Source organism: Cryptomeria japonica, chromosome 6 (genome assembly GCF_030272615.1).
Source record: "Cryptomeria japonica chromosome 6, Sugi_1.0, whole genome shotgun sequence".
NCBI classification, from domain to species: domain Eukaryota; kingdom Viridiplantae; phylum Streptophyta; class Pinopsida; order Cupressales; family Cupressaceae; genus Cryptomeria; species Cryptomeria japonica.
In genome coordinates, this window is record NC_081410.1 from 604,037,094 (window position 1) to 604,064,548 (window position 27,455).

A 27,455-nucleotide genomic window follows, 5' to 3' on the forward strand; every position below is an offset into this window, starting at 1 on the left:
TCCAGACTTCATCACTCACCAACTTGACCTAGCTCGGACCTTCAAGAATGATACCCACTCACAAAGCAAGACACAATTAGCAACAACAGCAAAACCAGGCCCTAAGGAAGACTCTAAAAGAAACCCTAATTCTGGGGCCTTGTGGACTCACCCTGGCTCAAGCAAAGCCTGTAATCCAACGATCCCCTCGACAACACTCATCCTGCAAAGGCTAACAGACAAAACCCTAAAAGACCTAGAAAACAAACCCTAGAAAGCAAAAAGCAGGGGTCCCCATTTGCAATGGGGCGATGTGTGAATACGTCACAACAGGTTCTTACAGTGGTATCAAAGTTCTTTCTTGCCATCCTTGTGGGGTTTGAATGCAACCAAGTGGCAGAGAAAAGAGATATTATTAGAGGGAATACAGAAAAAATTGGCATCCACCACAGATACCTGAAGGGGAAACAACTTCTGGTTTGATTGTTCTTCATCAGGGGTCTTCCTTAGGACCTTCAAAATAGGTTGCTAGTATGGGTGACAGAAGAGACAATAGTCCACCACGAGATGAAGCTAGGGAAGTTAGGGAAACCATGAGAGGTTTACAGGATGGACAAAAATGTATAGCAGATGCATTGCAGCAACTTACCGCAGCTATACAATAGTAGGCTAATCCTAGGAGGCAGAATCATGAGCAGGAGGAAAATAGGAGTGTGGTTGGGACTCCTAGGGCTTGTAGGACTCCTACACACACTGTTGATCGGCCTACTAGACCTACTTTCCTGAGGAATGAGCCAGAAGGAGGCGGTGTAGGGGAAGATGATAATGCTATGTTTGTGGACAATGTCATGATAGTGCATGATGAGTGGAGCTTACTACCCCTTGATGTAAGAGAAAATTTGAACTTTGATAGGTTCCTGACTCAGAAGAGGGAGCATGCTAGAGCTAGGCAAGACAAGAGGCCACTAAATCAGAACAAGGATTTGTAATATGCTACCAGTAAATTGACCCTACCCCTATTTGATGGAAGTGGAAAGGTCACAACACGGTCATGGATTCATAAGTTGGACACCTACTTCAACTTACGGCCTATGACAGAGGGGGATGCAATTAAATTTGCCACATTGCATTTAGATGGAGTGGCTAATGATTGGTGGCACAATGGAATGGTTACCTTGCAACATAACCTCATCACTTCATATTAGGAGTTTGTGTTGGAATCCAAGAACACTGAGAGTGGGGGGGGGGGAGGGGGGTGAATCAGTGTTCTGCCAGTATTATTAATTTTAACCTTATTAACAATGCAATTCAGTACCCTGTAACCATAAAAGAATACAACAACAAATAGAAATGAAGCAACCACAAGAGCATACATCATAACACAAATATTTATACGTAGAAAACCTCAAAGAGGAAAAACCACGGTGGGATTGGAGACCCACAATATTTATCCACTGGCCAAATGACTAAATATTACAATAGGGGCCTGCACATGCAGGAAGGCCAACAGCCTAGAGCACATTGCTCATCACAAAAGGAGCCTCATTGACTACAAACACCACATATGGAGTTACAAACAAAATTTTGAACTCTCAGAGTGCATTTGCTATGCTGGATGAGTTCCGATTAAAGCACAGTCTGTACCGGTTTACACTGTGTCCTTCCTTACCGATATCTTGCTTCGCTTCCCAAACCTCTAAACCAATATCCAAGACCGACTACAAAATATTACATTTGCATTCTGTCGATCAAGATCGCTCGCACAATATCACATCACTATATTCCATTACATGTCATGTCCTTCTAAAATAACCTAACTGGATTGACTTAAATACCCTTCCAAAACACAAACATAAATGCCTTATGTCGGCTTACAATGATATTACAATTTATTTACATGTCGGCCTAAGCAAAAATAAATTCATTAAACTTCAAGACCAATGCCTTTGATCGTTGCCGTGTAGACTTGCCGGATCAATCTCCCATGTCGGCCTCATATACCGGTTCCTAGTTTGCCGGTTTCCCTTGTGTGCCGGTGCCAGTTCCTTGTGTGCCGGATGACTGAATGTCAGTTGCCAAACAATGTATACCGGTGAGTACCGGTTAAGTGACCAACCCAAAATGGTGTGTGTTGCCATCAATGACAACATAACTAAGCTGGATGAGTGTCAATCGCCAACAATGTCCCCCTTTGCCATTGATGGCAACACTCATGTGAAAAATGGATCGTTGAAGTATTGTTCCAGTTCCCTGCCAAAAACTCCAAAACTGATCTCAAAAATTGTTGGAAGACTGCTCCCACTGAGCTATATATTACTTCTTATGTCCCGATCATTTTTCACATCAACCTCTCCCCCTTTGACAACAATGCCAAAGACTGGGGCAAAACTGTGATTACCGGACCTGGATGAATTTGAAAATATCCGGGTAAGCATTCTTGAAAAATCCTAAGTATGCATCCCAACCTGTCTTCAATATGCTCAAAATGGATACAAAACCATTAAGAATATATGCATGAAGCTCTTCTTTTGATAGGTCTGCCGGAGTAGGTTTATTCGTTAACTCTATGCTTTCCCTCTTGTGAAGTAACAGAGTGTTCAACCGGGGACTCACCAAACCTCTTAATTCCCTTGCACGCTAGATTAGCCTATCCATGTCCTTCTCTAATCCAGAAATATCAGACTCTGTAATCAAAATCTGACCATCAATGGTACTGGTCAGTGTCTGAGTACCATCAAAACTGTTAGCCGAATGTTCTAACCGGGCCTTTGCCACCTTCAATTTTACCTCAAGGTCCACTGTTTAGTTTGCTGGTGTTAGTACAAGACCTATATATATTGCTACATTTAGAGCCACATCAATCTTTGATATCTCATTTGTCAGCTTAGCCTTGTTAGATGAAATCATGTTGTCACAAGTGACCTTCCAGGCTGCATTATACTGCTCAATCAACTTCTGGTTTGATACCTGTTGAAGAGTTTTAAACTCTTTGGAAATATGCTCTGTCAAACCTTTCAGTTTGCTGGATGGGCTTCCAATCTGATCTACCTTATATTCCGGTGCAAGCTGCTACAAAACCGGAATGGCCTGCTCAATAACCTTCTTATCTTCAGTCCCTTCCTTCCTTAACTTCCGAGCTGCGACATACATCAATTCAAAACTGTTCAGCTGCTCAATATTCTTCTGTGCAAAATCAACTTGATCGGATGAGTCAAGTGCCAACAATGAATGACTAACCAAAATCTTCCCGGAGGATTCAACCTCTTGACTTGCACTGGTGGCTTCACCACTTGGTGCAGTAACCTTTTCAACCTTAACCTCTTCAGTATGTACATTTGGTGCCGGAGGTTCAATATCCTCAACTTGTTTATTTTCTGTATCCACATCAATAACCTCTATATTCGGAATGACCTATTCCGGTGTATCTTGCTTATCCTGTACAGTTTCAATGTTATCTACCAGTATCTCTATATTAGGTACAAGTGGTTCTACCAAAAGAATATCCTCTGGTATTTTCTGATCCAAAACCGGTATATCCATTCCCAATATGCCTTTCCCCTTATCATCTACCGGGATATCTGGAGTGTTAGACTTTTGAGGGACTTTCGATGATGTAAAGAATCCTGATTTATCCACAAATAATTTTACCCAAGGCTCATGTGTCTTCTTAATTATCTCATTCACTCTACCTACCATGAGACTCACATGCCGATGTTTGCTCCGGAAAATTGATTTATTTGCAAACTCTAAACACTGCTTCATCTCTTCATTAGTTATAGCACCACAAACAGTCAACAATTCTTGGACCTTTATGTGTCTATCCTCTTCAACTGTAGATAACCTTCTAGCATCTAGTTTTATATACAAACCTCCCGGTATCTGTTTTTCAATCTCTAAAAGTGCTTTCTTATATATGTCTTAAGTATAACAAAACTGATTCCTCTATCTCCATTTGCTCCTTATCATCCATATGTACATAGTAATGTTGTATATTACTCAAAATTCTATCTTTAGTTATTTGATCAATCAACTCAGCAACTGAAAGAGGAGGAATGACTTCAATACTCTTACCGGATTCGAGAGCTATATCTACATCTAATTTCTTCTTCTTGCCAGGTGTAGAAGTAGACTCCTTAACCGGTGTCCTCTTCTTTGTGGGCTTCCTCTCCTTCAAAATTTTCTTACCTTCACTTTTTGCTTCTTTACTTCCTCAGCCTTCTTCCTTGGTATCCTGATGAAAGTCGTGGGAATCTGTGAGGGCACTACATCAGTATCAGAACTGGATGTAACAGGGGCAATATAAGTCTCCAGCTTCTTCCTCTTTACCACACCCTTGCTGGTTGCTGTTGCCGGTGAGGCCTGAACTGCTGTCGGAGAAGATCCTTCAGCTAGTCCAATAATCTACTTTATCTCAGAGGACATCTTCTGTAAAGCTTCTCCAACCTTATTGATCTTTCCTTCCCTTTTTTTCTTACTGAATCCAATTTCAACTTCAGTTTCTTTTTGCTTGGCAGTCCCAAAGGCTTTCTCTGCTTCATCAACTGGGGCATCAATAAGAGTCTTGGCATACAAGTCCAAGATCTCAGCATCTACCTCATAGCCCATCTTTGTGATCCAGATCTTCCTAGGTTGCACTGCCTCCATCAGTGTTTCACCCTTCTTCACCATAAAAGAGATTTCAGTTGAATATTTATCTACAATATGCTTTGGAACCCTTTCTCTCTTCTTCATTGCCTTCTGGAATGATTTGAAATAACCCCAAAGAATGGAGTCCCTATCCTGTTCCATATTCCTTATAGCATCTTTGATTTGTTTTGCTACCGGTATATCAAATGCCCATTGGGTCTTACCGGTTCCGGGTAACTCATTCAAAAATAAAAGCATTAAATAGAAAACAAGGTTGCCATACCGGAAAATACCCTTTTTCTCACCCTTAATCTTCCCTAGGTTTATAATCAACTCATCACACATCCATTGACATAGATCTAGCTTTTCATTCTCCTTAATCATTTTGTGAGCACAAAAAATACATGAACTGGAAATAGAGGTCAACCGATTTGATTGGGTTGCCTTGTAACCGATGATCATGCTTGCAAATTGAATTGCTTTGTCTTTGATAGTGCTAATTCTCATTGATTGGTTGTCAGATGTTGCACTAGTTAATTTCTCCACCTTATTGTTAGATATCTTCTTCCTTTCGGGTGTTGGACCAATCTGGGGTAAACCGGTGATTGCACGAATAGCCTCCTTGGTGATCTTGTGGGGCCTGTCTAGCCATATGAATTCGCCATGGACTTGACTCAATGCATAATGGATCAATTCATCGTCAAATTCCGACATCTCCAAAATGTCGGTAAAACCCTGATCCTTCAGAATTTGAAATTTCGGTTTCATTGAGCCATCCTGGTTCAACAAAGTGCCAATATACATGTTCTTGATCTCAGTAGAACCCAAATCCTCCAAAGTGCAGTGAATGTATGCACGAACATCCTCGACATACAAAACTCCTTCAGGAACCCTAGAAAATGTGCCAATTGAATCATCGACCTTCGCAATCTGAGGGCATTGCTTGAAAACAGGGCATGGACGGTCCTTGATGTCGACAACAGTAGGGGTAGCCACACCCGCTGGAGTGAAAGATGATCCAGAAGCCACTGCAAACAAAAGATAGCTCGAAAACTGATAAAATACCTCACAACCTTCGACGGTGAAAGCTTTGGAAAACCCATTGTGAATGCACTGGAATTCGCTTGAAATGCTTTTGATCGCCTTGAACTCGCTCTATTTCGCTCTGAATGTAGTGTGATTGAAAATGAACCAACATTTCCCTTTTATTCTACGAAAACCCTAATTTCTCATTGTCATTAATGCATGCCGACATATCATACCGGATACAAAATCCATTATCTCAGCGCCAGTGAATCTCCAGACTGTCTTCTCCAAGATTTGAAAGATAGCTCGAAAACTGATAAAATACCTCACAACCTTCGACGGTGAAAGCTTTTGAAAATCCACTGTGAATGCACTGGAATTCGCTTGAAATGCTTTTGATCGCCTTGAACTCGCTCTATTTCACTCTGAATGCAGTGTGATTGAAAATGAACCAACATTTCCCTTTTATTCTACGAAAACCCTAATTTCTCATTGTCATTAATGCATGTCGACATATCATACCGTATACAAAATCCATTATCTCAGCGTTGGTGAATCTCCAAACTGTCTTCTCCAAGATCTGAAATAGGCTTTCAGACCTCTACCGGGGGCAATGCAAGATCTGTCATTAATTTGCCTCCCCCTAAGGCTAATGCCTCGGTTACCAGATAAGTTTCTTGCTGGTGCAGGAACATTCTGCTTTGCCGGTTGAGTAACCGGGTTGATTGTCTCTGCCGGATCTTCAGATTTCCTAACCCATTTTTTCTCATGCTCCTTTTGGATATCTTCAACCTTTTGTTTTCCTTTTTCATCATTTCCTACCGGATTGTTCTTGCTTCTGCATTATTTGGCAATATGTCCTATTTTGTTACATGCATAGCAAGTAACATTATTTTTCTGAATTGCCTTGTTGAGTCCTTGACCATTCTTCAACATACATTGATTAGCCATATGTCCAAACTTTCCACATGCATGACATCTGACATTCATTCTACAATCTTCTGTCCTATGCCCATACTTATTACATTTTGAACACTGACCAGGAACAACATTATTATTCTGATTTGCTCTATTTCTGCACTGACTTGCTCTATGACCAAACTTATTACAAACAAAGCATCTACCATTAAATTTATGTGCATTGGGTTGCCTTACCGGTGATTTCTGATTCCGGTTGTTTGGTGGATTCTCCTGATTTGTAGTACCGGTGCTTTCTCCATGCTCAAATCCAAGACCTCTAGTGTCTCCAGTGTCTCTTTGATCCTTCAATAATTCATCAAGCCTTGCAGAACTAACCCTGAACTTTTCTTTGTATTCATTTGCAGCATCCAGATCACTTCTTAGGATTGACATCATTCTTTCCAACTCTTGCTCATTGTTCTGTGATTGCACCAACTCAGTTCTCAACACATCATTTTCATGTGCCAACCTAATGCATTCCTTAGATCTGTCTTTCAGAAATCTGCCAAGATTTTCTTCATTCTTCTTGCGGTCTTCAATCTCCTTGGACATCCTCATAGTCATGGCTTGCATTTCATTCTTCATCACACCATTCTCCTAACTCAGCTTCTGACATTGTTCCTTAAGGGCATCCTTCTCTTCATCATCCGGATTTTGTAAAAGTTCCTTCCTTTTAGCTTGAACAAATGACAGCCTCTCCTGTAGGGTAAGAATGAATTCCTTTGCAGAGTTCAATTCATCTTGCAACTTCAAGTTCTTCATCCTTTCAGCATCATAGTCCTCAAGTGCTACTTCAAGTTGTTTCTGTAGACTCATTTCCATGGATTCCGGATTTAGGATCTTCCTTAAGCTTTTAGACTTACTCCAAGACACCAGGCTCTGATACCAATTGTTGGAATCCAAGAACATTGAGAGGGGAGGGGGGGTGAATCGGTGTTCTACCGGTATTATCAATTTTAACCTTATTAACAATGCAATTCAGTAACCAGTAACCATAAAAGAATACAACAACAAATAGAAAGGAATCAACCACAAGAGCATACACCATAACACAAAGATTTATACGTGGAAAACCTCAAAGAGGAAAAACCACGGTGGGATTGGAGACCCACAATATTTATCCACTGGCCAAATGAATAAATATTACAATAGTGGCCTGCACATGTAGGAAGGCTAACAACCTAGAGCACATTGCTCATCACAAAAGGAGCCTCACTGACTACAAACACCACATATGGAGTTACAAACAAAATTCTGAACTCTGAGAGCGCATCTGCTATGCTGGATGAGTTCCGGTTAAAGCACAGTCTGTACCGGTTTACACTGTGTCCTTCCTTACCGGTATCTTGCTTCTCTTCCCAAACCTCTAAACCAATATCCAAGACTGACTACAGAATATTACATTCGCATTCTGTCGATCAAGATCTCTTGCACAATATCACATCACTACATTCCATTACTTGTCATGTCCTAAAATAACTTAAGTGGACTGACTTAAATACCCTTCCAAAACACAAACATAAATGCCTTATGCCGACTTACAATGATATTACAATTTATTTACATGTCAGCCTAAGCAAAAATAAATTTATTAAACTTCAAGGCCGATGCCTTTGATCGTTGTCGTGTAGACTTGTCGAATCAATCTCCCATGTCGGCCTCATATACCGGTTCCTAGTTTGCCGGTTTCCCTTGTCTACTGGTGCCGGTTCCTTGTGTGTCTGATGACTGAATGCCGGTTGCCAAATAATGTATATTGGTGAGTACCGGTTAAGTGACCAACCCAACATGGTTTGTGTTGCCATCAATGACAACACAACTAAGATGGATGAGTGTCAATTGCCACCAGTTTCCTGATCGGTTGGTTGAGTGTTTTGATAATAAGGATGCAGAGTCTTATTTCAGAGATCTTGCTTAGCTTAAACAGGTTGGGAGCTTAGAGAGCTACATTGGATATTCTCAGCGATTATTTGTCATGGTTACTAATATCTCTGAGTAGAGGTTGATTGTGTTGTTCATTGAGGGCCTTTTAGAACCATTGGGAGGTTGGGTTAAAGCTCTTGACCCACCATCATTGCAAGAAGCCATGAAGAAGGCTAGGGGCATGGAACTTGCGGCACCACAAAGTAAGTTCACGTCTAAAGGCTCGTCTTCATCTAGGTACAACAAGTTCTTCCCTAAGAAGCAAGGCAAAGCAGATTTTAAGGGAGATCAAAAAGGGAAATCAACAACACCATTTGACAAGGAAACCCTCAATGATTTACGACATAGTTGGACTACTACAACTCCCTGAGTTTTCCACCCGTGCGAGTTTTATTGAGTTAAACTCGCAAATAAAATTCGCCGAGTTTGGCGAGTTTTTGTCAAAAACTTGGCGAGTTTGTGACAAAAACTCGGCGGCTACAGCACAAAACCAAAAAATGTCAAAAACACAGTTTAATTCAAAGTTGAACTCTTTGCCACTCAGCAAAACTCGCTAAGGCCTGGAAAAAAAAACTCAGCGAAAAACTCGGCAACTTAAAAACATGCTTGAATTTAATTAAAAATGCATTTTTTTGCAAAATTTAATGAGAAGATGCATGCAATGAGTCAATAAATGAGAACACAAAAGAAACAAGCTGATTCTAGATATATTCAAATGCAAAGTATCTACAAAATTGCATCCTCATGAGGAATGCTGATGGCTGGAAGCCTGGAAGCAAAATAGTAAATAGTTTTTGTAAAACGAAAAGTAAATACATCATTACAATTACAACTTCCTCTTCCCAGCTCTAGCAAAAACTGGGGTTTGAGTGGTTCTTCCTCTCCTTGCTAGCTCTGAAGAGAATAGCTTACCCCTTGCTTCCTCATAATTTTGGAGTTCGCCCATAATGAGGTCTCTCTCCTCAACATCGGGTACTATCCTCTCAATGCATGTACTGAGGCCCTCCATAACCTCTCTATTAGGATTTGAGTAAGAACCCCTGAACCTAAAACGAGGGTTGAGGAAGTACCCTCAAGCATGAATGGGTTGGTGGAGTTGATTGTTCCACCTCCTATCATTAATTTCCCAAATGGGATCAAATCAAGAGTGTTTTGATTTTTCAAGGATAGACTCAAATTTGATCCCATTTGGGAAATTATTGATAGGAGGTGGAACAATCAGCTCCACCAATCCATTCATGCAGCAAGGTACTTCCTCAATCCTAGTTTTAGGTTCAGGGGTTCTTACTTAGATCCTAATGGAGAGGTTATGGAGGGCCTCAATATATGCATTGAGAGGATGGCACTCGATGTTGGGGAGAGAGACCTCATTGTGGGTGAACTCCAAAATTATGAGGAAGCAAGGGGTAAGCTATTCTCTTTAGAGCTGGCTAGGAGAGGAAGAACCACTCAAACCCCAGGTATAACGTTTGCCATTTGGATTTTGGGATCTAAAGTGATTGATAAATTATGTTCTCTTTTCTCTTTGTTTTCTAACTTTTCAATTTTTTTAAGTTTGCAGATGCTTGGTGGCAAAATTGGGGTGGAAACACCCCACATCTCAAAAAATTTGCCCTCAGAGTCTTATGTCAGCCTTGTAGTTCATCCAATTGTGAGCACAATTGGAGCTTGTTTGAAACAATCCACACGAAGAAGAGGAGCAAGTTAGCGTAAAAACGCCTCAATGACCTTGTCTTTGTGCAATATAATCTTCGATTGCGCATAAGGAAGGTAGAGGAAGTAGAAGGTGGTCCAATTGACTTGGATGATATAGATCCTTATAGTGATTGGACATCACAGGAGCAACCTCCATTGTTTTCCGAGGATGACATCACTGATTTCGAGAGGCAGGCTATGGAGGAGGGGGGTGAATTTGGTTTTACGACATTGAGGAGGAAGAGGATGAGGATGAGGAGTCATTACCAGTGCCACATGCAGGTGGAGACACAGCTTTAGCCAGGATGGAGGACGAGCCAACCATACCGAGCGAGGAGGCATAGTCACGCGAGTCACGCCCACTACAGACTTCCAGGACTATACCCTCTAGTTCTACCTCTCCCCCAATTATTGCTAGAGTTGGGAAGAGGAAGTTGTAATTGTAATGATGTATTTACTTTTGGTTTTACAAAAACTATTTACTATTTTGCTTCCAGGCTTCTAGTCATCAACATTCGTCAGGAGGATGTGATTTCGTAGATACTTTGCATTTAAATATATCTAGAATCAGCTTGTTTCTTTTGTGTTCTCATTTATTGACTCATTAGATGCATCTTCTCATTAAATTTTGGGAAAAAATGCATTTTTAATTAAATTTAAGCGTGTTTGTAAGTTGCCGAGTTTTTCCGAGTTTTCCCCAAGTTCTTTTTTCCAGGCCTTGGGGAGTTTTGTCGAGTGGCGAGTAGTTCAACTTTGATTTATGGAAGAAAAAGTTATGTTTCTACTGTAAGGGTCCTTACGTTGCTAGCCATGATTGTCGCTTGAGGCCTAAGGGCAAGGCCAATCGTACTATGTGGGCTTTCTATGAGGATTCCGAATCTGAAAATTCGGACCAGCAATCTAATCCAAAGAAATCTAATGCAGAGAAGGGTGGATATGAGCCTAGAAAATTGGAAACACTTGATGCACATGAAGAGGATGTCAAACTTAAGGAGGCATGTCTCACTAGTCTTCAGTAGGAAGCATCTTTCAGGATGCATGGAGTGTTGGCTGGATAGAAGGTTATCACTTTGTTGGATATAGGAACCATGCACAATTTCATAGATGCCAGATTAGTTGAGAGATGTGGGATACAAACTGAAGAATTTGAAGGCATAAGGGTGAGGGTAGTAGATGGTTACACCCTCAAATTTGATAGAATGACTTCAGGACTCCCTCTAGGCATCAATAATTTTGACTTCAAGGCAGATTTCTATGTTGTGACTATGGGAGATACAAACGTAGTTTTGGGAATGAAATGGCTTCACGACATAGGGATCTTCACTCTCAACCTTCGAGAGATGGAGATGAGATTTACAGTAGATGGCTGAACTCATGTGTTGAAGGCCATCTGAGACAACAATTTCAGGATGATATCTTTTAGAAGAATGGAGAGACTTATGCGGCATGATATGGTTGAGTGGGCAGTAGAGTGTAGATTGATGCCATCACAGGAGGGACAACAAAAACCAAAATATCACCCAGATATACAGGAGTTGAGAATTAAGCATGGGAAAGTATTTAGTGACATTCCACCCGACAGACCTCCAAATAGGGGCATTGATCATATTATAGAGTTGGAGGGTGCAAAACCTGTGATGATTACTCCTTACCGTCACCCAAAGCGATTGAAAGATGAGATAGAAAAAACAATTAAGGAGCTGCTCGCTATGGGTCACATTAGGCTGAGTAAGTTGCCATTTGTTTCATCAGTTGTATTGGTAAAGAAGAAAGATGGTACCTTGCGTATGTGCATTGATTACAGGGCCCTAAACAAGAGGACCATCAAAAACAAATATCCTATCCCATGGATTGATGAGCTGATCGATGAGTTCCATGGTGCTTGTTACTTTTCAAAGATTGATCTGAGATCAGGCTATCACCAGATCAGGGTTAGAGAGAAGGATATAGAGAAGACTACATTCAGATGCCACTATGGACACTTCGAGTTTGTGGTTATGCCATTTGGGCTAACCAATGTGCTTGCTACTTTTCAGTCCACAATGAACCCCTTTAGGCACAGTTGAGGCATATGTATTGGTCTTCTTTGATGATATCTTAGTATACAACACATCGTGTAATGAGCATTTGGCACACTTGGACATAGTGTTGGGCATCCTAGATAAGGGGTCATTGTATGGTAAGGAATCAAAATGTGAGTTGGGTATGACGTAATTACTGTACTTGGGTTGTAGTACCCCTTCTCGATCAGAATTTTTAGACTTATGTTTGACTTTAGTAGATTTTTTAGTGGATACATTATTGTTATACTTTATTCAGACTTTATGCGATGTTATTTCATGCTTTAACTTGATATGTAGTGTATGCGTTCATGTAGTATTTCATTACTTATGTTAAATGTGATTTTTATGGATTACTGACATGGACTGACACATTTACTTTTTATGTGCGATGTGTTATTTATATGTTTCGTGTTTGTAAGTGTATGGGATGCGAGGGGATGATTTTCCTTCACTCACTCCGGTGAGACAGAGAACGTCACGATTCTCCTTCATCGGTGTGTGTGCCGTGTCTGATAATATATTTGTCTATATGCATGTGTGGTTCATTGATGCAAGACATTGCAGGTACAAGTACTGGGTAGGTACGGAGTATCGACTCCACTTGGTTTCATATGTCTGAGCGTGCTTTATTTGTCCGATGGGAGTGGAGGACATAGTTGTTGGACCCTAACTTGACCCGCAGTTACACTCATGTGAGTGTTGTTAGTCGGTCGTCTTTCCCATTTGACCGGTATGTGAGTCATAGCGCTTTAGTACTTTGGCTTTTTTCGTTTTGTGAGTTGTCGTTTGATCATTCCTCGTTTTGTGTGCTTCCGATTATTTGAATAGTTATTAAAATTGAGTGAATGATGTTATTTGTGTTGGCGTAATTAGTTATTTAATATGCCCTTGAGTTTATTGATTTAATTACATAAATGAAGTTGCTAGATTTAAATGGTTAAATTTGCTTACTATATTGTGTTTAAGTTGTATTAAATTATTGGAAAAATAAATAAGTAAATGCTTTGCTATTTAAATTTTAAATGCTATGTTGAGTTAAAGTCTCATGGGAAAAAAAAATGAAAATAAAAAATAAGCATTCCCATTTACCTTTTTATTTAGCTTTTAGATTTTATTTTGTTGAAAAGAATTGTTTTATGGAAAAGGTAAATCATATTTCTTTTACTTTTAAATAGTTTATTCTTATTGGTGGAGAAAACTTTTAACCCAAAAAGTTTAGGTTGAAATTATTTTTCGATATATTCCCGTGAGTTCACGGGAAGAAGGGAGGATATTTTTGGAATGCAAAATTTGAAAATCCATTTGGAAGGAGGAACCTGGATTTGGAAATTGTTTGCAAGGTGGAAGCTCTTCCACAAATTTGCTTCCTGGATTGCTTTTTAGTTTCTTCTTATGTTTCAATAAAAAAATTTGAATGTTGATCTTTCTTCCTGTAGGTTTGATTTAAATTTGTGAAATCTTGTTGGAAACTCATGTGGGAAGCTTGTTTTGGATAATGGAGTAGTTTGTTATGGGATTCAATTAAATTTCATTTCAATTTGTTTTGTTGAAGAGTTTTTCCAATCTTCTTTTGACTGTGTGTTTTCAAGTTCATGCATATATTTGGTTTTTGATTATTTCCTTCTTTAAGTGTTATATGGAATGAAATTTATTTTCTGAGTGTTTGCAAGTTTCTATTTGTCCAAATTTGGGGGTAATGCTGGCAAAATTTTGTCAATTTTGCCCTCTTTGTTGGATGCAAAATTCTTCTTGTGTGAGAAGAAATCAACAAATGAATCAAATCCTCTCTTATTCCTTAAAATTCTTGGAGTGTTGCCAAGATCTTTGTAATTGGGTCTTTTATATTTTTCTAGTTGACAGAATTTTTTATTGAAAAGAATTCTTTTCAAGCTTTGCTGTTCACTGTATTCTGTTCCCAGTGATTTTGTGCAGTATTAATGTTTATATATATATTTTTTAAAAATTTTAATTAAAAAAAATTCAAACATTAATACTGCACGAAATCACTGGGAACAAAATACAGTGAACAACAAAGTTTGAAAAGAATTATTTTCAATAAGAAATTCTGTCAAATAGAAAAATATAAAAGACCCAATTATAAAGATCTTGGCAACACTCCAAGAATTTTAAGGAATAAGAGAGGATTTGGTTCATTTGTTGATTTCTTCACACACAGAAACAATTTTGCATCAAACAAAGAGGACAAAATTGACAAAATTTTGCCAGCATAACCCCCAAATTTGGACAAATAGAAACTTGCAAACTCTCAGAAAATAAATTCCATTCCATACAACACTTAATGGAGGAAATAATAAAAAACCAAATATATGCATGAACTTGAAAACACAAAGCCAAAAGAAGATTGGAAAAAATCTTCAACAAAACGAATTGAAATGAAATTTAATTGAATCCCATAACAAACTACTCCATTATCCAAAACAAGCTTCCCACATGAGTTTCCAACAAGATTTCACAAATTTAAATCAAACCTACAGGAAGAAAGATCAACATTCAAATTTTTTTATTGAAACATAAGAATAAACTACCCAACCTGCAAAGGAATCCTGGAAGCAAATTTGTGGAAGAACTTTCACCTTGCAAACAATTTTCAAATACAGGTTCCTCCTTCCAAATGGATTTTCAAATTTTGCATTCCAAAAATATCCTCCCTTCTTCCCGTGAACTCACAAGATTATATGGAAAAATAATTTCAACCTAAACTTTTTAGGTTAAAAGTTTTCTCCACCAATAAGAATAAACTATTTAAAAAGTAAAAAAAATCTGATTTACCTTTTCCATGAAACAATTCTTTTTCAACAAAATAAAATCGAAAAGCTAAATAAAAAGGTAAATGGGAATGCTTATTTTTTATTTATTTTATATTTTCATTTTCTTTTCCCATGAGACTTTAATTCAACATAGCATTTAAAATTTAAATAGCAAAGCATTTACTTATTTATTTTTCCAATAATTTAATACAACTATAACACAATATATTAAGCAAATTTAACCATTTAAATCTAGCAACTTCATTTATTTAATTAAATCAATAAACTCAAGGGCATATTAAATAACTAATTACGCCAACACAAATAACATCATTCACTCAATTTTAATAACTATTAAAAAAATCGGAAAAACGCAAAACGAGGAATGATCAAACGATGACTCACAAAATGAAAATGCCAAATCACTATGACTCGCATACCGGTCAAACGGGAAAGACGACCAACTGACAACACTCACATGAGTGTAATTGCGGGTCAAGTTAGGGTCCAACAACTATCTCCACCACTCCCATTGGACAAATAAGACACGCTCAGACCTGTGAAACCAGGTGGAGTCGATACCTCGTACCTACCCGATACAAGTACCTGCAATGGCCTGCATCAACGAACCACACATGCATATAGACAAATATATAAACAGACATGGCACACATATCGATGAAGGAGAATCACGACGTTCGCTGTCTCACTGGAGTGAGTGAAAGAAAATCATTCCCTTGCATCCCATACACTTGCAAACACGAAACATATAAATAACACATCGCACATATAAAGTAAATGTGTCAGTCCATGTCAGCAATCCATAAAAATCACATTTAACATAAGTAATGAAATACTGCATGAACGCATACACTACATATCAAGTTAAAGCATGAAATAACATCGCATAAAGTTTGAATAAAGTATAACAATAATGTATTCACTAAACAGTCTACTGAAGTCAAACATAAAAATAAAGCTCTCATCTTCGCTGCATCCTCCCATGTCGCCGAGGTCTCATCATTTGGGTCCCTTAGGACCCTTACCTGGTTGATGGTACGACCCCTGAGGGTCAAATCTAGACGCTGAAGAATGCACACGGGCTCCATGGAACACTGCTCGTCCTCGACCTGCAAAGCGTTCCAATCAAGAACATGAGTCACACAGGATGATAAGGTCGAAGAACTGAAACATGAAAGACATCGTGGATGCAGGATAGACTTGGTGGGAAGGGAAGACGGTAGGCAATAGGTCCTATCCTCTCAAGGATCTCAAAAGGGCCAACAAAACAAGGTGCCAACTTAGAACCCTTTCCATAACAGATCAGACTCTTCCGCGGACACTCTCAAGAACACACGGTTGCCAACTGAAAACTGACGATCTACTCTATGAGCATTGACATACTTCTTCTGCCTATCTTGAGCAGCAACCAAATGCCCACGAATCTGCTCAACCTGTTGCTCCACCTCTCGAATCATATCCGGTCTTAAATGCACCCTATGCTCTGACCGATCCCAACTCAAAGCATTACGGCAAGGACGACCATACAATGCCTGGAAGGGAGACATGCCTATAGAGATGTGATATCCATTGTTATAAACAAACTCCACAAGGCAAAGATATTCCTCCTAGCGTGACTGCTGGTTCATAACATACATGCGAAGCATGTCCTCCAAGACCTGATTCACACGCTCAGTCTGACCGTCGGTCTCTAGGTGATAAGCTAAACTAATGTTCAATTTGGTCCCCAAAGCATGCTGAAGTGAGGTCCACAATGCTGAAATAAAGACAGGATCTCTATTAGAAATGAGTACGGCAAGGAATCCCATGCAACCTCACCACATCTTCCAAGAAAACTCGTGCCACCACTGCTGCTGTATAAGAAGATCGAATAGGAACAAAATGAGCAACTTTGGTCAATCTATCAACAATGACCATGATGGCATCATGACGAAGCGAAGAAATAGGCAACCCCACTATGAAATCCATGGAAATGATATCCCATTTCCAATCCGGTACCAAATTAGGCTGTAAAAGCCCTGCAGGGTGCTGATGCTCCGCCTTCACCCACTGACATTCTAAACACTTCGACACAAAATCAACAATGTCATGTTTCATACCAGCCCAATGATATATCTGTCTAAGATCTGCGTGCATCTTCTTAACACCAGGTTGTGTCGAATAAGGTGCACGATGGGCCTCAGTCATGATCAAAATGTGAAGACCCTCCAAAGGAGGTACATAGATCCCTCCAAGATGTCGAAGAAGACCATCTGTCTCAAGACTATATCCAGAATATCTTCCCTCTAATGGCCTTCCGGACTTTGTCACGGCTCTAACATCCTGATACCAAGTGTCCTGAGGGAGAACTCCAAGAATTCTCTCCCTCAAGTCCACTCCAAGGGACAATGTTGCAACCTCACGTCACCTACGACTCAAAGCATCTGCCACTACATTCTCTTTCCCCTGAATATATCAAACCTCAAAATCATACTCATAGAGAAATTCCATCCATCTTCGCTGTCGAGCATTTAAGTTTGGCTGTGTGAAAATATACTACAAACTACGGTGATCACTATGTAGCTAAAACCGACGCCCCAAAGAAAATGTCTCCATCTAACCAACGCATGCACTACAATTGCCAACTCCAAGCCATGAACTGGATAGTTCAGCTCGTGGTCCTTGAGTTTGTGAGACTCATAGGCGACCACATGGCCATTCTGCATAGGCAGTGCTCCTATACCTTCTAAAGAGGCATCTGTGCATACCATAAAATCTCCGGATGGATCAGGGACTGCCAGAATCGGAGCACTAACAAGGAGTTTCTTCAAGGTACGGAAAGCTGACTCGCACTGCTTTGACCCAACAAACTTCTTTCCTTTCCTCTGAAGAGAAGTGATCGAGTGACCTATCCGGGAAAAACTCTGAACAAAGCGATGGTAATATCCGGCCAAACCCATAAAACTTCGAACCTATGAAACATTGGTCGGCACTGACCAATCTACAATGGCTTGGATCTTAGAAGGAGCCACAGATACACCTCCCGAAACTATATGACCAAGATAGTTCACCTCTGACTGGAAGAAATCACACTTCACCAAGTTGGCATAAAGCTGATTCTCCCTCAAGCACTGCAATACCTGTCTCAAGTGCCCCTCATGCTCTTCCATAGATCTAGAATAAATCAATATGTCATCCAAGAACATGTTGATGTGTCTTTTGTACACGACCAAACACAGACTAAAATACCTAAAGGTACCTTATCCTCTCTTGAACAAAGTTTCCGAATGCTGAAGATATCGTAGAAGGATCAATCGGAGAAACTCCAAGGTTCTGTTATGTAGGTTCTCTACTCGTGGATAAGCTCTTTGTGGTACAATGTGATTTTGCTGGAATCACAAGGGGACTTACACTCGATGACCTGAACGTCTGATTTGCTGGAATCACAAGTCCTATTTACTGATTGGAAGATAAACAAAAGGCAAAAGATACAAGGTTCAGGAAGTCTACTCTAAGACTTGGAATGCGAGAAGATGGATGAATGACTAGGTAAAATCCTACTGGGCTGGGTCTCACCATCACGTTGAACAATTCAACACCAACTCAGTGTGATCTTCTAAGGGATGTTTCAAATATGTCCAAATCGTACACCATCAGATACTGATCACCATTCAAGATAATGCGTGAACAACAGAGGTGCTATGACTCGGGATTAAGCTCGTTTTATGCCAGTTGACCATGCAAGGCGCTCTTACAGTCAGCAAAAGGCTAGTGGTTTGGACTAGGTGGATTCCACGCAAGTGCATTCAATAACTTCTTTCATCCAATTTTAATTATCTATCATCTAAAATGAAGATTCAACAAGAGATCATGCATATTGCAAAGAAACAACATACTTCACCATAACTTCAATGAAAGTGGAGTTTGTTTACAATCAATGGCAACAATTTCTTGCCTTGTCCTCCTAATTTACTCTAATTTCTATTCTATCAGTTGCCTATTCACTATTTCTAACTATTCACCCCACTACTGACTATTGACTCACTATTCCTTTTACAAATGAGGAGCCAGGGCTTATATAGTGCCCACAATACAAATCAATGGCTCATATCACTTTGAGATGAATGGTCGAGATTTTACAATAAAAACCCTAATTAGGGTTTGTTACAACAAACTCAATTCTGGCCAATGAAATAACTACATTATTTGGACACATGTCTTCTTTGGAATATTCGACCAATGGATAACCGAGGTAGGTACATTGAAGTTTGTATCATCCCCAATGAGTCAGGTAAATTGAATCTGGACACGCTGAGGTGGACTAACCCAACTGGAGGAATGATGACTGGGACGCCACCTTGTCTGACACTTGTAACTTGGTTGATGTCCAATTTGATGATGCTGAGAAGATAACTTTAATTAACTCTTCCGAAACTATTGGCTTCTTCAACGGACCCTTGCTTTAACCTCCTTTGTCTTTGATGTGCAAGATGGGTGGTGTACCTTTCCTTGAAATGTTGGCAACGCCCTTCATTGTCATCTTGTGGTTCCTTAGTGTGGCGAAGTGATGGTTCTGGAGGTCGTTGGCGAATTGGTCGTCCTTGATGATGCTGGACTGGAAGAGGTCGCCCCTGATTTGGCCTGGTCTTCTTTCATCTGCAAAACAAACCAAAAGATGATTAAGGTCATATAACAAATTCATTTCAACATAGCATTTTCCACCTTAAATCATCAACAAGAAGACATCAAATGAAGTTTCCCCAAGATTCTCCCGAGGGACAGGCCCTATAAGAATTTCACCTTGAACCCTTTGGAAGGGTCAGGAGCGAAATTCTAATTTTAGCTGAAAATTTGCGTTTTTAATGATCAAGAATCTTTCAAAGGCATTCCAAATGGTTTCTTTTACCCCAGTCTAGGCCTGACTTTATTCAAAATTTTGGAGGAAAGGATGGTTTTAGTGTTTTTCGCTCTGGACCCTTTGGAAGCGTCAGGAGCAAATTTCTTGTTTTGAGCTCATTTCTTCATATTTGATGACCCTTGGCAATTCAAGGACATGCCTAAGGACACCTTTAATCTTGATCCACACTAGACTTGGCATAAAATTGAGGGAAAAGATAGGTTTTGCACAATTTCGCCCTGGACCCTTTGGAAGGGTCAGGAGCGAATTTCTTCCTCTAGGCCTGAAATTTCATTTCTTGAACTCCAATCTACATTGCCAAGCAAAAATACATCACTCCACTTCCATATACGCTATAGGAACCAAATTTTTGACCTCAAAATGACTAGAAGAGAGAATTTTGCTAGAAATCATGGCCAGGGACAGGACCTATAATGAATTTCGCCCTAGACCCTTTGGAAGGGTCAGGAGCGAATTTCTTCCTCTAGCCCAAAATCATCACTTTTGGAGACAACAATCAATTCAAGGGCAATCTCAAGGGCATCCCTCACCTTGGTCTAGGCATGGCTTGGCACAAATTTGAAAGGAATAGGTGGATTTTAGGATTTTTGCTCTAGACCCTTTGGAAGGGTCAGGAGCGAAAATCTTGTTTTAGGTTTATTCCTCCATCTTTCAACCTTAACCAACTTCAAAAGGGCAAGAACACCAATCCTGACACTCATCCAAGCTACAAAAACCCAAGTTTGACCTGATTTTGCTAGGAAAATAAGGGATCTTAGGAATTTCGCTCTGGACTGTTTGGAAGGGTCAGGAGCGAAATCCACTATTTGGCTCAATTCCTTCACTTTCAATGATTTCCTAGCACTTGAAGTCATTCCTAAGGATCTCTTTCACCTCAATTCACTTTAGTCTGCAATTGCATTGGCACAAAATTGGGGAAAAAGATGGTTTTGAGAAAATTCGCTTTGGACCCTTTGGAAGGGTCAGGAGCGAATTTCTCATTCTTGACTTGATCCTTCATCTTTTCAACTCCAATCCTCTCTAGAAGGTAGCTAAACATCATTCTTCACCCAAGGGACAAGGTTTGTGGTCTAAGCAAGGTCAAAAAATAGGTGTGTAAGGAATTTCGCTCTAGACCCTTTGGAAGGGTCAGGAGCGAAATTCACCTTCTTGGCTAAAATCCTACATTTTTCAATGCTTTCAAACATTTCCAAAGGCCAAACATTTCCATTCTTCCTTTCAAGATACCTTGCAAATCAAAATTTGGTCAAATAAGGAAGGGAGTGAGGTCTAGGGAGATTTTCGCTCTGGACCCTTTGGAAGGGTCAGGAGCGAAAATCATGATTTGGGCTTGATTGTTCACTTTTCAAACTTCAATCTTGTTTGGGGGGCAAACATAGATCATTTTCCACTTGAGGAACCAGGTTTTAAGCCCATTCAAGGTAGCAAATGAGGTTTATAGTGAATTTCACTCTAGACCCTTTGGAAGGGTCAGGAGTGAAATTCATCTCCTAGGCAAAATCTTGATCATCCAAAGCATCCAACTCCCTCTCAAGGCAAGAACATACCCATCCATCCTCCATCATGTCAACACCAAGCCTAAACAAGGAAGAAAACAAGAGCTATAAGGATTTTCGCATCCCATCACCTCAAAACTAGAACATTGGTCTAAACAAGGGAGAAAATGAGGTGTTTTCAAGAATTTCGCTCTGGACCCTTTGGAAGGGTCAGGAGCGAAATTCCTACTTTAGGCTAATTTCCATCATTTTGTCACCTCAAATCTCCTCTCAAAGACAAATGTGCATCAAAACCTTCCCATCACGCCCCAGAAGTCAACAAACTTGGTCATATCAAAAGAGCAAAGTGGACAAAAATGAATTTCGCTCTAGACCCTTTGGAAGGGTCAGGAGCGAAAATCATCCTTGGGCTCAAATCCTGACTTCATTTTCATATTTCCTCATTCAAACAAGCATTTTTACCTTCATTCAAGCTTGAGAATGCGTTAGTTCTAGGTTTTGGTCAAAGTAGAATGTCTTATGGAGAGTTTTGCTCTGGACCCTTTGGAAGGGTCAAGAGCGAAATTCGCTTTGGACCCTTTGGAAGGGTCAGGAGCGAAATTTGACATTTTGGTCTCTCCGTCAGGATCATTTTATGGAATATAACATTTAAGTATAAGTGTTATACTTTAAGTTATATTCCATATATACTGTTAGGATGTTTGAGAGTGGTTTCGGACCTCCAGGAGTTATATTGCAAAATCTAGTTTTTGGAGGATTCTTCAGTTTTCCAGATAGTCAAATTTTAGGATCAGGACATTCCAGACTTAGCCAAATTTCAGGACATTTTAAGATCAGGATGATATTCCAGACTTCATCACTCACCAACTCGACCTAACTCAGACCTTCTAGGATGATAGTCACTCTCCAAGCAAGACACAATTAGCAACAAGAGCAAAACCAGGCCCTAAGGAAGACTCTCAAAGAAACCCTAATTCTGGGCCCTGCGGACTCACCCTGGCTCAAGCAGAGCCTGCCATCCTAGTGATCCCTTTGGCAACACTCAAAATGCAAAGGCTAACAGATAAACCCTAAAAACCAAGAAAGCAAACCCCAGAAAGCAAAAAGTAGGGGTCCCCATTTGCAATGGGGCAATGTGTGAATACGTCACAACAGAACACAAGGACAAAATGATCAAGGTAGGTGCGGAAAGCCCCATTCATGAGGCTCATGAAAATTGAAGGCGAGTTCGTCAACCCAAATGGCACCACTGTGAACTCATAGTGACCATAACGAGTACAAAACGCCGTTCTATGAATGTCTGCATCATGAATGCGCAACTGATGATACCCAAATTTCAGATCAATAGAGAACACCTTGGCTCCCTTTACTTGGTCAAAAAGGTCATCTATACGAGCCAATGGATATCGATTCCTGATGGTTACCTTATTCAAGTGTCGGTAATGAATGCATAACCGAAGAGAACCATCCTTCTTCTTAACGAAGATAACAGGCGCACCCCAAGGAGAAACACTAGGACAAATGAACCCTTTGGTCAACAATTCCTCCATCTTCAACTTCAACTTACTCAACTCCTGAGTAGTCATCCGATATGGAGCTCTCGAAATAGGTTCCGCACCAGGAACCAAGTCAATGCGAAAGTCTATGTCCCGCTTCGGAGGCATACCGGGAATATCCAAAGGAAACACATCAGCATACTCTCGAAGAATAGGGTGAGACCATCAAGAGCGATTTCTTGACTCTCTTCCTCATCCACATCTTCAAGAGCAACTGCAAAAAGATGACACCCTCGACGCATACACCGCTTAAGTTGCATAGCGGAAATCATACGTAAGGATATCGATCTCTGAACTCAAACGATCCCCACTTTCTTGCCTTGATCATCTAAACACTCTATTGTCTTCTGACAACACTCTACACAAGCGTTGTGAGATGATAGCCAATCCATCCCCAACACAACTCCATAAGACCCCAAAGGAATGACCCGAAGGTCAATTGAAGTAACAAAGGGTCCTAGGTCCAACTCACAATTGGGAATGAAGGTATCTACGGACACACGCACACCGGTAGCCAACTCCACTTGCCACCTATCCGCATGCTTAGCAGATGCGAGTCCGCATCACTCCACAATGGATGAAGAAATGAAAGAATCTGAAGCATCGGAGTCAAAAAGTACAGAGATAGGAATCCTTCTTCATTTTTGGAATTCTTGAATGTCATCTTGCCTTGATCATGTTTGGAATCCTTGGGCTTCCTTGCACATTAATCTTTTTGAGTCTTTCCTCCTTGGAATCCTTTGTCTTGAAAATCTTTGATTTCCTTGTCATTGTAGAGTCCTTCATGTTGATCTTGAGTTTCCAAGGGAAATCCAAGGTCATTGATATCAGCTTGTTTGAATTGTTCATATTGGATTCCATTTTCTTGACAAATCCGCTCTTGCATTGAGAAGTCCCTTCCTTTGTTCCATCATTCATCATTACTCCATGCAATCATTCCTTGGGTTCTCGATCCTCTTGATATTTTTGTTAAAACATCTTTGTGTAGGAAAAAAACGACCTTTGAAATCTAATGCTAAATTTTGAAATGATAAGAACATGAAAGTTAATAGTCTCACACTCTAACTTCATTCACTCTGAAATAATTCTATGACAAACAAATCCTCAAAACATTATGAAGTGAATTGCATCTCAAGCTTCTTTGGATTTTATTAATCTAAAAGTGACTAGGAATTCTGGAAATGATGTTCAAGGTCTGGAAATGCTCACAAATATGGAGAAAATCATTCAGATCTGTGCATAAATTACTTTTTTCTCCCTCTACAACAACCTCCCTTGCTGGCTTTCCATGTCAATCTCTTCCTTTCGCCTTCAACACGATTTAAATTTGGCCTCTTTGCAGAAACTCACACTTTTCTTCTTTAATTTGCATCAACTTTGCTCCTTATTTTCTTTTCTCTGGTGTGAAATACCTGAAATTGGTCTGAAAGTAGTCGTTTGATCTTTCACTTATAGGGCTTCAATGTAGCAATCACCTATCCCATCAAGGAAGTCGGCTAGGAGAAAATTTAGTATGTTTCAAATTGTTTTATTGAATTGCAATCAAGTCGGCTGTCTTCCTCATGATTTCACATCTAAATTGGAATTTTTAGAGGGAAATTTCATTGTTTCTATCTAGGTAAACTTTCTTGAGGAGGGATTTTCATTAACTTGAATGCTATAAGGTGAGCGCTCATCTAGCAATTCCAAGCTTCAACCTTGCATTTGCAATTGTAAATTCGACTTAGGTTTGCACTTTTAGGTAGGATTCTGCCCTAGTTTCACACTTTTTGCCTTGTTTTCCTCAATCTAGTTTGGCCCTATGTTGATTGATCCCTTTGCTCATTCCACACGTTTCAACTCTTGGAATCCACACATTTTGCTTGATGTTTTACCTAGTCAACCTCCTCCTTTCTCCTTAACTCTCCCCTAGTGGGATTAGGAGGTATGCAAGGACAATATTGAGGGCATTTTGTGTAATATTCCCCTTAATTTTTTTTTGATTTTTCAATAGCAAGATTACAATCACACCAATCACTCGTTAGGGTTAGAATAATGAAATCCAAACAACTGAAGGGAACCCTACACCTTTTGATCACCGAGAGCCCAGACTGGGAGGGTGAGAGCATACGGTAGCAAGGGATCGTTAGTAATAATTTGCTGAAGTGCTAAATACAATAATGGGCGGCAAGCCAACCCCTTCCACTTATCCAGCGGGTAAATCAAGAAGCTTGGCGGTAAACCAGCCAAGAGAACAACACTCCCAAAACACGAATCACTCAACCGCAATGTGTCAACGGGAGGACTGAACACACCAAACAAGCTCAACTCAACCGTTTATGTAGCGGGAGGATCATTACAATAAACCATCACTGGACTGCTTATGCAGCAGGAGGACCATTACAAACAGATATCAATCAACCGCTTATGCAGTGGGAGGACTAAGTAACAATCACTATCAAAGTATAGGCGGCAAGCCGACCTCTTCCACTTTCCAGTGGGAATGCTTACAATCCAGAAATGGTTAGTAGTACTACTGCTTAACCTTACAATATAAAATAGAGAGCTAGAATAGATAAGTAATGTTGTCCAATGCTGATAAATTTCTTCAAACAATTACTAACTCCCAAAAGGTTCTTCAACATGAATTTATGAAATCCTAGGATCAATAACACGCAGACCAACAACTTCAAGAAACTAAGAAATGCTCAACTCTCTCTCCAAACTCACCCAAAAACACCCCAAATCACTCCCAAATCAACTAACCTACTCACACTACGAATGGCACACCCAAACACCAACTTTTGGAAATCTGTAATTTTATGACAGCAAGCTGAAAACCCACCAAATCACTCATATCTTTCTCTGTACTCAATGGAAAACACCCAAACTAGATGCAAATGAAAGATACAAAGAAGGCGATAAGGATAGAATAGATAAAGAACCACTAACAATGCCCCAAACCAGAGACACACAACCCAAAGCACCTCCAGCATAGGGCGTACCAAAGCAAAAGTTTGATTTGCAAGATAAATTCCAATACACCATGAAAACCAATTCAAACTTAAAGGAAGAATTGCCTAGGACATCGAAAACCAAGGAGCCAATACCTAGAAGCAGTATGAGGTCACACAGAGACTTATGAATGAAAATATGCTTCACCCATGACTTTTCTAGTAGCTTTGGAAGCACACCAAAACTCGAACTACAGCAGAACCAACAATTCCACATTTCAACAAACTTGCAAATATCACTGAAAGGACAGGTAAAACAACTAGGTACTGTCTTGCAAGTACGAAACTGCACTTAGCTAGGAAAGCTCACTTCAAAGCTCAGATTTCAATTGCCAAACCAACAGAATGTTGACGTGTCTAAAATCGCTGAACTTACGGCTTCATCCGGCCAATGCAGAATAGAAATGCTAAGAATCCTATCCTCTCTTGAGATAAGGAAATCCTTAATGCTGTGTAAATTTGATCAATGGGGATGACCTCAATGTTTTGGTTGTCATGTCTTGACAACAGGATAGCTTAGTAGTTTGATGTGTTTTGTTGGAAACACAAAGGGGACTTAAGGTTAGACGGAATCGGTTTCAAACGAGTTCCCTAAAGTTCAACAGTCCTATATCATTTGATTTTGCTTGGATTGATACTATCTCAGCTTGACTGTATGGTTTCTTTTTGATAAAAAAAAAAGGGAAAAGGGAAGGGAAAAGAGATAGAGAATATCTAATTAATCTATCTAAGGTAACATATTCAGGAAAATAGACGGAAACCTCAAAAAAACCAGATTTAACATTATCAGCTAATAAAGCACAATGTTGTAAAATCTAGTGCAATCTTCAAAGGGAGTTGAATTTTCATGCTACTAAACATAAATGCAGAACTTGACATCCATTCATTTGATGTTTAACAACCGAACTAAACACATAAATGGGTTCAAACTAACCATGCAGGGGGAAATGGCAATCAGCCAATCCTTAATGGTATGAACACCAAGGTTTCTATCAAATATTATCCCTAAAATACTATTTGAATGCAAAATGCATAACAAGAATATTAAATGGTGAAGAAGGAGACCATACACTCACAAAGAAATAAGACAGCTTTAATATCCATTAATTCTGCATGAATTTCGCCAAAGTTTCAGCAACAATCTTAGACTTCTCACCCAAAAAAGGGGAAAACCAACCCCTTTAAATAGAGTTTCAAGACTTAGATGAATGGCCAAGATTAAAACAAAACAAGTGGCCTAGATTCATCAATACAACATAGTACCCATGCCCATAAATGGGAGGCAAAATATCAACAACCACCAAAAAAGAAATAATAACTACCCAAAAAGGTAATTAATAACTACCAAAAAGCAGTTCAAAAAGTGCACATGCACGGAGCTCAAGATTTACAACTGTTTTGGCAGTTAGAAATGAACTTTATGGCCAAAAAGTCCTTTTTAAGATTTTAAAA